Source organism: Lissotriton helveticus, chromosome 5_1, assembly GCF_964261635.1.
Source record: "Lissotriton helveticus chromosome 5_1, aLisHel1.1, whole genome shotgun sequence".
Lineage (NCBI taxonomy): Eukaryota > Metazoa > Chordata > Amphibia > Caudata > Salamandridae > Lissotriton > Lissotriton helveticus.
The window spans coordinates 1,794,217,479-1,794,230,478 of record NC_136065.1 but is presented as its reverse complement, the minus strand read 5'-3'; positions in this window follow the sequence as shown (position 1 = coordinate 1,794,230,478).

The following is a 13,000-nucleotide window of genomic DNA, read 5'->3' as shown; positions in this document are numbered from 1 at the left end:
CTCAAAGGACCTGATGGTTGCTAAGTTCGTGCATACCAGCAACCATACGTTAAAAACGGATCCCTTGTCACACGATCACGTGTCAACCAGTGGCTCGGTCAGTCTCAAGCCCCTGTGGCCGCGTCCCTCCGGCGCTCCCGAGTGGAACCATATGTTTTTAACGTATGGTTGCTGGTATGCACGAACTTAGCAACCATCAGCTTCACACATTACATAGAGAGAGAGTGACCGATGATGAGAAGTGGGTAAACTGGCAATTGCTAGCCAGGAACTCCCTCGGGTGTTGCTACCGTGAGGCACTCTCTCTCAACTCATCAAATTTTCTTTATAGTGAGGATTGGCCTGTTGATATGTGTTTTATAGAAATATACACCTTGACCTAAAGAAGTAGTGTTAATTTACACTCTCATGGGGTTCGATAAATTTGGATATAAAAAAAAACAATAGGTCTTATATATAGGTGTTAAATTAGGTAAGGCTCCATATTGTTGTTGTAGTGGGGGGGCGGCCTTACCTTATATCCCCCTGACACTCCTATTTGATTCACTAGTCTGGGATTCAGAGGCTAAATTTTCTTCAGTTGTTTTGAGATTAAAATATAGTTCCTGGACAGCTAACTTAGCTTGCCTTTGTTTATTCAATCCATAGCTCACAACTTCCCCCCTAAAACCAGCTTTGAGGGCGTCCCAAACAACCCAACATGAGGTAGAGCACCGATAAGGCTGAAAGAAGTCCTTAATCCAGCCCTTTCATGTGATCAACAAAGATATTGTCCAATAAGAGCTTCCTATCAAATGTAAAAGCTCTCTGAGCAATATGGGTACCTAACGCAGGAATATCCAACACTACAGGACCATGATCAGAGGTTATCCTGGGGAAAATTTGTATCTTGGCTTCTGTAAGTAATGCTGGGGATACGAAAAAGTAGTCAATCTCACAAGCTTGCTATGCGGATGGGAGTAAAACTTGAACCCCGATCCGACTCATGAAGGGTAGCCCAAACATCGATCAAACCATGATCAATCACTAAATGGTGCAGTGCCTTAAAGACCGTAGGCTTCCTACCTTTGTAGTTTTGTATGCCCAGTTAGAGTTTCCTACCAACCAAATGAATATTAAAATCCCCACAGAGTACAAGTGGGGTGGGCCACAAAGCGAGTTCTACATTTAAACCCTCAAGGACTAGACCCTCATTGAGGTTAGAACCATATAGCGTGCATACCGTGAACTTAACTTCCCCTGCAATAAATTCCAAAATGGCCCACTGACCTTGTTTGTCCACTAACACCCGTCCTGATTGCTGGATTACTCATTTGGCTAACACTTTAACCACCTGAGTCGTCGTCAAATGCTGTGAAGATGCCAAGACCACATAGCCTAATTCTGCTAAACCTTTCCGTTTACCCCAGGGTATGTGCGTTTCCTGTAAACACACTAGGTCCGACTGAATCACCCGCAGCTCTGCAGCAACTCTTTGTCTTTTATTATAATTGTTTAGCCCACTAACATTCAAAGAGCAAATACGTTACCCTAGTTTAGCCATCGTATCCCCCGATTAAACATGGGTGCATCCCCTTGATCAATATTTCTATAATGTAGTACCAGATCTCTCGTCTTCATGACTTTTACCTTGCTGAGGATTGTTTTTCTTTTTTTCCCCAACTCTCCCACCCCATACCCCTCACAAGCGCCACCCACCCAGACTCTACCCCATCCAACCCCAGAGCCCCGTCCCACCCCTGCAGTGAGGCTTTAGGACCAATGGTCCCTGTGATGACAAGCTCCCACCACCTGGGTGCCCCTCCACCTGTAGACCACCCTATGTTCATGACATCAGAACCAAAACACCCCAGTACATATTACCAATAGTATAATGCCAACCAAATTATGTTTATACGTGTGAACAAAAACCACATAGGCTGCTATAGAACAGGGAAAAAAAGGAAAGAAACAAAACAAAGAATATGCCCCCCCCCCCAGCCAAGAGTGAAAGAAGCGAGAAGGAGACTAAGGATCCCCAAAGACAGAAACACCAATTTATGCGTAGTTAATCACAACATGCAATATTCAGCAACCTCAAACACCTGCCTTTGCCTCAAATAGATTGTAAATACTCTTTAGCCTGCACCTCAGGGATGAAAAATCGAGTATGCTCTTTATAAACCACTTTTAGTTTAGCAGGGTTTAAGATAAAAGCGTATGCTCCTTTGGCCTGAAATGGTGCAATAAGCTGACGCAGCTGCCAGCGCTTCTCTACAGTTTGATGGCAGAAATCTGGCCTATCCAAAAACTCTACCCCTTTCCCTTCCCTCTTTGTATCAGGGCGTGCCAGCTCAGATACAGCTTCCTGGGCCAGAAAATTATTGAGTGATATTAATATCGCTCTTGGTCTAGATATTGTTTGTCCTGGTCTTGGACGAGGAGAAAACGGAAATTGGTGTCTCCCTTGGATCTCTCTTTGCGAGTCCCACTGCGTCAGTTCTGGAAAAGCATCCGAGAACAGCTCGATGACAAACTTGTGAGGATCCTGGCCTTCTGCACCCTCCGGAGTTTGTAGAACTCTGAGTTTGATCCTGCGGAGCCGGTTTTCCAGATCAGTCAATTTCCATTGAGTATCGTCCTTGAGGGAATGCAGGGCTTCCGTCGCCACCTTCTGAGCTGCCAACATGTCCTCCGGGCTTCTGCTTCGTTAAATCTTGTGGTGAATTTAGTACATGACTTGGCAATGCGTCGGACAGATTTCTGCAATTTACGACACGCACTCTGTGTTCGCTGACTCTCTGTACATGTTTCTTCCCTATGATTTATAATGGTTTGATAAATCAGGGCTAGTGAGATCTCCTCAGATGTATCTACTGCATTTTCTTTAGTGATCGCTGAGATACGCCTGCTGCCGGTGCCTATCTCTGCCGAGAAGGAGTAGTCACATTGCAAGGCATTGCTACCATCCACCTGCGTTACCCCTTCTCTTACGTTTAGATTCTTGCGGACCGTCCGGGGGCTGGCATCCGGGGAAACTTTCCCCCATGTCATCAGGGTGCGTGCTACTAAAATCTCTGTCACCACTGCCATGTGCTCCACCCCTAGTCTGAACCTTCAGGATTGACTCCAGGTCATCGCTGGAGGACTCCGAGTGATCCGCCAGGGAATAGAAGTAATCACTAGAGTCTATCTCTTTTGTTGCAGTCTTCGTTGTACTCTGGGAATCTCCCTTTCTCCTAGCACCTGAAATTTCTTTACTTGAAGAAGCCACTATCTCTAGCCCAGTTTTAGTTTTTGCTGGGCTAGATAGACCTAATAAAGTGCAATCTTGAGTCCTACTCCCTTCTGCATCTTCCATCATTGGAGCTGTGTCTTCTATAGCTTGTAGCCCAGTGTCATATCAGATACATTCAATTGACCAGCAGAGAATCTCGCTCCCCGGAGCCATGCTCCACCGCTGGGACAGATATTTTGCTTCTCTCTGATAGTTGCTGAGCAGTTTCAATCTGAGGGGAATATACTGTTTTCTTTTTTTCCTTTCCCACAGAAAAAAAAGAAGGGATAATGCGCTTACCAGTGATTTCCTCTAGTGGGCAATCCCGTTCTTAGCATCACCAGTGGTGTCATTCTTACCAGCTTTACTCTTTCTGAGTGTATTGGCAGAGCTCTTTACAGCTCCAGCTCTGATGCCAGTCAGGGGGTGAGACCTCCCTCTCCCAGCTTTGGGAGGCATCGTCAGCAAGGAACCGCCCTTCCCTCTCCGGCTTCCGTCAGCCGCGGTGCACCACCAGCGCTGGCTCCGTGGTGCTCTTCACCGAAGCCCGCCGAGACACTGCAACCTGTCTGAGACTGCCGCGGCCACGACTCCAAACATGCCGGGCGGGCCGATCACGAGTGTTTGATGAGTTTACTGCCTCATATCCAAAACACTTCTCCCTGCCTTGAATTCAGACACTACGCAGGTGGAGGGCCCGGGAGCGCCAGCTCCATATCCGAACCAGCGAACGCCATCTTGCCTACCTGATTTCTTACCAGTGCTGCTGTTTCTGCAAGGGAGAGGTGTGAAGCACCTCCACCCGGAGCAAGCTTTGTTTCTGACCTCATAGATCACAAAGGCTCTAACCCCATGAGTCCAGAAACCTGTCTGGTGCTAGCTGGCTGACAGAGACCAGTCAGCCAATACACTATAAGCTGGTCATTTTTCAGGGGACATCTGAGATGCCCTCTGAGTGCATTTTATAATAAATCCAACACTGGCATCAATGTGGGTTTATTATGCTGAGAAGTTTGATATCAAACTTCTCAGTCATCATTAAAGCCATGATAGAACTGTAGAGTTTATGTTGACTAGCTCCCAGCCCAGTCACTCAAAATGGCTTCACTGCACTTACAGAGTCCAAGGATGGACTGAGACAGTGTAGGGGCATGTTGCTCATGCAGCTATGACCTCGCCTGTGGTATAGTGCACCTTGCCTTAGGGCTGTAAGGCCTGCCAGGGGTGACTTACCTATACCACAGGCATTTTACCCATAAGAAGTTTGGAAAATGGCAAATAATTCCACGTGTGGTTGGAACTAATACAGTTTAACCGAAAAAGATATGTTTAGAAAATGGTTTACAATGATTAAGTGATGAAAAAGGACTGTGAACAAGACTGCCATGATGGTGCTTCTAGCAGTGCAACTGGCAGGGGCGTAGATGGCGCCTCATCTCTACAATTGTATTCACTTAGGGGCAGATTTATGAGGCACTTGCGCCACGTTTACGCCGCTGTTGCGTCACGCAAGGCGGCGTAAACGTGGCGCATCCCTACGAACGATTTACAACGTGACGCATCTAGGCAGATGCGTCACGTTGTAAAGCCCTGCGCCGCTTGTGGGCGTTCCGGCGCAGGGTGGGCGTTCCGGGGCAGGTGCGCCTCGCAAAAGTGGCTGAGTGAAATCTATAAGATTTCACTCAGTCACTTTCAGGCCAATGCTGCGTCAAAAGCCTGCGCCTGCTTGAAGCAGGCGTAGGTCTTGACGCAGCATTGTGGAGATGGGGCACCCCCGAGCCTTGCTGGAGCTGCGTCGCGCTTGCGACGCAACTCCAGCAATGCGTCACCTTTACGGCACAGATGCGTCACGCATCTGTGCCGTTTTTGCCCCATGGTGCGCCGCATCATAAATGCGGCGCACCATGGGTGGCGGAGCTGTGGCGCACTGTGGCGCATGTTAACTGGCGCATCCCTGGGGATGCGCCAGTTAACATAAATCTGCCCCTTAGTGTTGTTTGGGCAAAGGCACTCGTGTCGGTTTGCACGCACTCTTGGATTAAAGGATAATGTTTGGACAAATACAAAAAAACGGTGTGCATCCCAACCCTCGTAATTGACCCAGGAATGTGTGCCATGTCAACTCTTTTAGTTTAGCTGCACCACAACACATAGCTTGTGATGGCAGTGCGTATGTGTTTGGTGTTCTTAGAGTGGCACAATACATGCTGCAGCCTCAAGGAAGCCTCTCTGATCACAAAGCCCTTGGTACCACTAGGCCCTTTTACAAGGGACTTATATGCGGCCCAGAGGTGTGCTAATAGTGGAAATAATGGTACAGTTTAGGGAAAGAACACAAGCACTGTGGACCTGATTGACAGGGACCCAGTGCACACTCAGTCAAAGTGCATCAGAAAACTGGCAAAAAGTGGGAGGGATACTGCAACAGAACAACAGTTTCCTACAGTAGATTAAAGCAGGCGCATGGGTGATACTAAAGGAAAAAACACAAAGGGCTATAGAACAGATTTTCAAATTGAAGGTCCTATTTTGGTGAAAAAGTGGCTCACATTTCTGTTCAATTGGCTGATGGAAAGAGTTGGTCATTACACTAGCTTGTACAAGTCAAGGACGATTAGGTTACGTTTTTAGAGAAGACAACCTAGGTCAATTAGGAACATGGATTTGCCTTTGATGTTCTTAAACATGATATGGTGATACTGAGTGCATTGTAAGGATGTGAGCCTACACTGAGTCAAGCACCTGGATGTGAGTCTACGGGAAAACCTAGTGTGATGGACAGGAGCATGAACTGGTAGATAGTCAGGATTGCATGTGTAACACAATTACGTTGTGAGTGATGCAAAGGAGTCTTCAGTCTTCGCTAGCTGTGATTGATGGGTTATCTAGACTTCCTCAGCGCATACAGACTGATAAAGTTTATTCATTTTGTTTTGTGGAAAAAGGAGAGATCTGCTGTATCTTCATGTTGTGATATTCAAACAAAGTTGCATTGGAATGTTACCTGTTTATTTTGCTTGCATTTCTCCCATACTTTTCTTGTGTCCAGACTTCACTTTTGTACACTTGTTCCTCATGCCTGTGTGCCTCTATGATTCTTATTCGCATTCTAGATTCTCGTTTGACCATTGTGGTGTCCGTCTCCGGAGTACTTGGTGGAGAATAAGGCTCTTTGCTTTACACAAGTAAAGCTGTGCCTAGTTACTGCTTTGATTTTGACACTTCGCTTTAATATGAACATTTGAACACCACACCCAAACAGCCCTGCTGGCCCCGACGAAGCTCTGTAAATGAGCATAAGCCTCAGCGAGTTAACAAGCCAAACCTTAATTCCTACTAGTCCAGGATTGGAAGCGGGGCATAATGCATTTTTGTTAATACACTTCAATTCTACCACACTGAGAGACACATGTACTAAGAGTTTTTGCAGCCCAAAAGGCCAGGATTCGCAAAATGCCATGGGTAGGAAGCGCAAAAACCCTTTTTCATATGTAGTAACCGCTTTTTGCGACTTGGAAATTTTTTCTCAATCTCAAAATCAAGTATCTGATCCGTAGCAAATCCCATTTTGGAAGGCATGTGCATGGCCGCTCCTTCCACATTGCGAGTTGTAATGGCATGTATCAATGAGGTGCAACTGCAATTCTGATTGCAAACCATTGGACAGGTACTAACTCCGAAGATGGGGTGATAACTGATACAATTTTAGTGGCAGTTTTGGGGAGAGTAGTTTGTGGTCAAGAAGTCCACTAACTACTCTCAATTAAGTTTTCCAAAACAGAATGCTTCTTTTGTTTGTTAAGCAGGCCAGTTCCTTTGAAGAACTCAGGCTGCTTAAAAAAAATGTTTTCCATTTTGAAATGCAATCACATGGGGTCAGAGGTTGCGACCTGCCTCATGAATATGAATGAGTCAGAGAGTTTGAAAATATGCACTGGGAGGCCTGTGTTAAATACAAAGAACCAATGTAGATGGTGACCCAGGCAGCCTGGTGGATGGCCACCCAAATAAATTCTTCAGCAGTTGAGGTTCTGCTGTCAGAAACTAAGCTGCCTCCCCTCTTCTACCTGGGGTGGAGGGGCAGCCGATTTACAGAGCGAAACATTCACCAGTTTAGAGAGGCCGTCCATCTACTGGCAACTAAATAGCTAGGGTGACCAACCGTCCGTAAATTTCACAACTACCCGTAATTTGGGCCTCATGTCCGTTGTCCATGAAGGGTTCTTTCACGGGCACCTTTTGTCCGTAATTTTAGCTGCCCCCTGCAAGCAGTCTGAGAGTCCTGTAACTGTCACAGCAGGGGCCAGCTCGCGCTCCTGCTGTGATCGGTGGCCTGTGGAAGCCCCTCCCCGACCTGGCACAGACTGCTATCAGGCCCATTATCATTCTGTATGTCGGCCTAATTATCACATGCAGAATGATAATGGGCCAGTGATAGCATTTGCTGGGCCTCCTCTTGCACTCACTGCTCTTTTCAGGGATCGATCATGTGTGCAGCAGCATTGCTCAGTGAGTGCTATCAGCTGCCACTGCGATACCACTTTCATCACATCAAATCTGCCTTTAGTTAATCACAGTTTGTTCTGTATTCTTAGAAGGTATTACAGCCCCAAAACACAAATTAATCTTCATTTCAAAGGATGAAGTGTCTTGCAATTTTTTGGACGGTAATGCTTGAAAAAGTTGCATATTTTAGACACAATGTAAAACAGGTGGTTTATGAAGCTCCCCTTTTTTCCCTCTGCATGAAAATGTGTTCGCATCATAAGAAGAAAGTTTAGGAAGACCAACGATTTTACTTTATTTTAAGCTTATCTAAAAATGCAGTGCAGTTCGAATAGGCCCCTGATCTATAATGATATGGTGCAGTGCAACGGTTTTGATTACCTGTAAATCTCTTAACATCTCAAATACTTTAGTTATTTCAGAAAGAAACTGCTCTTTGTAGGAAAAAGTTAATTGGAAGAACGAAGGCAAATACCAAGGGCGAGGCTAGACGAGCCCGCCTTTAGGGGCCGGCCCCCCGGCCCACGCACGCCATTGGTTGAGGGTAGCCGGCCGATCACCCTATGGGAGGCCGGACGGACTGGAATAAGTCCTTCCGGGTCAGGCGGTGACGCACTTCCGGCGTAGGCGGGGTCAGAGGCCGTGACCTATTTAGGTCACTAGCCCATTCATGGATGCCTGGATTAAAGGAATTTGGTCTTTTGTTCTACACCTGTTGGAAGGGGGGAAGGGCGACGGACCTAGGGCCCCTAGTCACCCTTGTGGCGGAAAAGAGACATTGGAACACTGATATAGATGGACCAAATAGACGGGAGTCCACCTTGAGCACTCCCTAGGCCAGCACTGAGGGGAGAGAAGGTAAGCTCTCCACAGGGGGATGGAGACCACCGGTTGGGGAGGCTAGGGCGACAGGTACGAGCCTCCTGGGATCCTGGGCAACCTGGTGGACGAGTGGTGGTGCCCTGGAATGGCGGACAAGGTCTCGAGGGCTGGGGCCCATCACTCTGGGGCGCAGGTGGGTTGCACCTCGCGTGGGCATCGCTACCTGGGGAGAGCCAAGCCAGAGGGCCCCTTAGTGCTGGGGGAAAGAAGAGAGGATAATGATATTCTGATTTTAAAGATGATTTATGCGAATTTGAAGTTCAAGAATTTTTGTTCAGAATATGAATTTAGTAACGTTTGATATAATTATGCAATGTCATGTTTATGTGTGTTGATATTAAACATGGCCTTTTTTACACCCACCTTATCTCAAGCGTTAATTGACTGGTGGGTTGCGGGCGGGCGTGGAGCATGCTGGGGGATCCGGGCCCTATACCAAGGGCGAGGCTAGACGAGCCCGCCTTTAGGGGCCGGCCCCCCGGCCCACGCACGCCATTGGTTGAGGGTAGCCGGCCGATCACCCTATGGGAGGCCGGCCGGACTGGAATAAGTCCTTCCGGGTCAGGCGGTGACGCACTTCCGGCGTAGGCGGGGTCAGAGGCCGTGACCTATTTAGGTCACTAGCCCATTCAGTTCGGCCTCTTTCCTCGCCTGCGTCGTGACCTGCTCGCACCTGCCGGACATCGCCCCCGGGCTCGTTAGCCTATTTCTTTTAACTCCCACCCACCCGTCCCTTAGTTATGTAGTTTGGAAGGGTGAGTTGCGGAAAAGAGACATTGGAACACTGATATAGATGGACCAAATAGACGGGAGTCCACCTTGAGCACTCCCTAGGCCAGCACTGAGGGGAGAGAAGGTAAGCTCTCCACAGGGGGATGGAGACCACCGGTTGGGGAGGCTAGGGCGACAGGTACGAGCCTCCTGGGATCCTGGGCAGTGGTGGTGCCCTGGAATGGCGGACAAGGTCTCGAGGGCTGGGGCCCATCACTCTGGGGCGCAGGTGGGTTGCACCTCGCGTGGGCATCGCTACCTGGGGAGAGCCGAGCCAGAGGGCCCCTTAGTGCTGGGGGAAAGAAGAGAGGATAATGATATTCTGATTTTAAAGATGATTTATGCGAATTTGAAGTTCAAGAATTTTTGTTCAGAATATGAATTTAGTAACGTTTGATATAATTATGCAATGTCATGTTTATGTGTGTTGATATTAAACATGGCCTTTTTTACACCCACCTTATCTCAAGCGTTAATTGACTGGTGGGTTGCGGGCGGGCGTGGAGCATGCTGGGGGATCCGGGCCCTATAGAAATATTTTAAGATCCTGCTACCTACCTTGATTCTCACTTATGTTTATGTTTATGTTTTTTGCATTTATAAAGCGCAGCTGTTACCAAAAGAGGTGTCCTGGCGCTGCGGTAAAGTACCTACTGATAAATACTAGAAGAGAGAGCCGAATCCTTTGGTTTACACCTAATTTATGAAAAGCCATGTTTTTAAGGCCTTTCTAAAGGCCATCAAATTAGTATGGTGTCTTAGTTAAGAAGGAAGGGAGTTCCAGGCGGTAGCTGCATTGGCGATGAAGCTTCTACCGCCCCAATTGGCCTTTTTTATCCGATGGGTGACCACCAGTTTAGCCTCGGATGAGCGGAGAGTTCTTTTAGGTATATACCAATTAAAATGTTGCTTCAGAAATGTTGGTCCTATGCCCTGCAGTGCCTTAAAAACTAGACACAGGGCCTTGAATTTGGTCCGCTTCCTCATGGGTAGCCAATGTAGGCCTTTGATTACACCGCTAATCGATGCATGCTTAGGTGTTCCTGAGAGGAGTCTAGCGGCTGCATTCTTCAAGATCTGCAGCTTATTCATTAGGCCTTCTTGTAACTTGAGGTAGAGGCTGTTACAGTAATCCAGTTTGGACAACACTAATGCTGTAACTACTGTTTGTTGTGCTTCTTTGGGAATTAGAGGCATGCAAGCTCTAAGGGTAAACGCAGTCGAGGATGCTATTGAGTTGACTTGGTCCTTGAAGCTGAGAGTGTTGTCTATACAAATGCCTAGGTTCTTCACTTTCCTAGTTGGGACTGGCAATTGTCCTAGTGCATTCGGCCAGCAGTTAGGTGACCAAAACACTGGGTTATTCCCAAATAATATAACCTCAGTCTTGCTGGAGTTTAACTTCAAACAGTTGTTAGCCATCCAATTACCTGTAGCGTACATGCAGTCATGGAATTTGGCAGCTGTGTCATGCAGTCTCTCTGGTTGAATGGCAACAACGATTTGAGTATCGTCGGCGTAAAATGTTAAACTGAAGCCGCAGGATTCTATAAGTGACGCAAGGGAGGAGACATACACATTAATGCATTGTTTCCTTTCACTTTGTACCCAAAAATAGTTAATTTTTAAATGGCTTAAATAAAGGGAGGCAGAGAGTGCTAGCTATTGCATCATGCCTTTTAGTATTATATAGGGCTGCGGAAAATCAATTGATTCTACCCAAGCTATTTATTGAACGTAATCTGATGTTACAGTTTAACAGGGATCAGAAACCAGGCACATTGACAAGTACCAAACGATTTATGTCCATCTAGTGTAGGAACAGAAATTGCACTTCAGGATAATGATCACTAATTGTATTCCTTTAAAAATTATGCTGAGTGATTGACGCCAACTTGATCTGAGCCCAAAAGCAACTCTAATCGATAGAATCTTCTCTGAGATTATTCACCATCATTCAGTGAGATAATCTTCCCAAAACATGCTTTTTCACTATGGTATTTATTTGACCAGCCTTGGGGTATTGTGGAAAAGTAAATTTTGCCATGTCATATGTGCCTACGTGTTCCCCATGTTATGTCATATGTGCATGATCGATATGCATGTATCCCCTTTCTGATCGATTAAAGACGCAATTACAGTTGTGTCCATCTCTAGTATGCCAGTTTCCAGTCCTCGTGAAAACAACGAATATTAGGCCTATGTAAACCTACGTTGCCACGTTTTACAGTGTGCACGTTAATTCATTGAATTGTCCCCGTTTCTAGGCCTCAAAAGGGCCCGGACTCAGATTCAGCTCCTGTCTCCTGAAACCTCTCCGAGGAGCGATACAGCCCCCACCTGTATCCCTGACCCTTCACTTACTTCATGCCTCGCAGTGCCCGGCCCGGCCTGGCTCTGCCTCCCAGTCTGCCAAGAGTATGTTATGTTTCTAGTTATCAGTCCAGCCCTCCTTCTCTGCATTCCTAAGCTACTGAATCACATCAATAGTTTCCGTCATGGTCTAGCCTTTATGTCTCCATGTAAGAGAAATACTGTATTTATATTCATAGAATATTCCTCGCACACGAACTATATGCAGAATTATGCATGCACCAGTCTTAGTGTCTGTTAGCCTTTGCCCTGATAACTTTTGGATTCTATCAACATGTACTCTAAACACCAGATACTAGATATGCCTGGGTACATGTCGCTCTGACCCTCCAGACTTTAGTCTCCTCTTCTAGGGCAGAAGTCATAGCCCCCAGTTCTCCCTGGTAACACGTCATTGCCAGTTTGCGCGCACCACTAGGTTAGAGGTCCCAGCTGCTCAGGTAGCCCCCTCCATGTTTCCGCCCCTTTTTATGACATATTCTGTTACGTTTACATCACATGTCTATGTATACGCCCTGTACACGCCTTCTTGTTACATCATTTTGCCCTTATCTTTCGCGACTGCTACAAACCACGCCTACTGCTACGCCCCCTGTATTGAATGTAATGTATTTGTTTAACTATAAATATTGTGCACTGTTATTAAAAGCTAGCCAATTCCCAGATCCTGCCCCCGGCAGCTGCCATCCCATTCCCATGCAGGCTGTCCTGTTCCTGTCCTTTATGTCTGATTAAAGCCTGTAGACTCCAGCTACCTCGAATCTTGACTCTTATTTATTGAGCTATCTGTTTATATGAGTATCCTGAAAAAGAGAACCGGTAATTAATTATTTATTTACCACATAATGGCGCCCGAATAGGGACTTGCCCTTTCCCCACGCGCCGGAGAAGCCACGCAGGCCCCCTGATCCTCTGCAGCCGTGACGGAACCATACCGGCCACGTGCAGATATTTCTGCTTCAAGTATCCCTCGGGCCCACGGAGGAGACGGAGGTTGCGGTCCAGCGTCCAGACGAGGCGGTGGAGGAACGCGGCGAGTCCCGACCAGAGCCCAAGCCGAGAGTCCAAGGTCCGAGGTATCCGGAGGCCCACCTGTAACTGAAGTCCGAAGTTCGTAGTCCGTCGTCGTAGCAGTCCAGTCCAGTCCGAGGCCTTCCGTTCTTGCTGCCCGGTGAGTACCGTTGCTGGGGTAGTATCTAGACAGGGTCAATT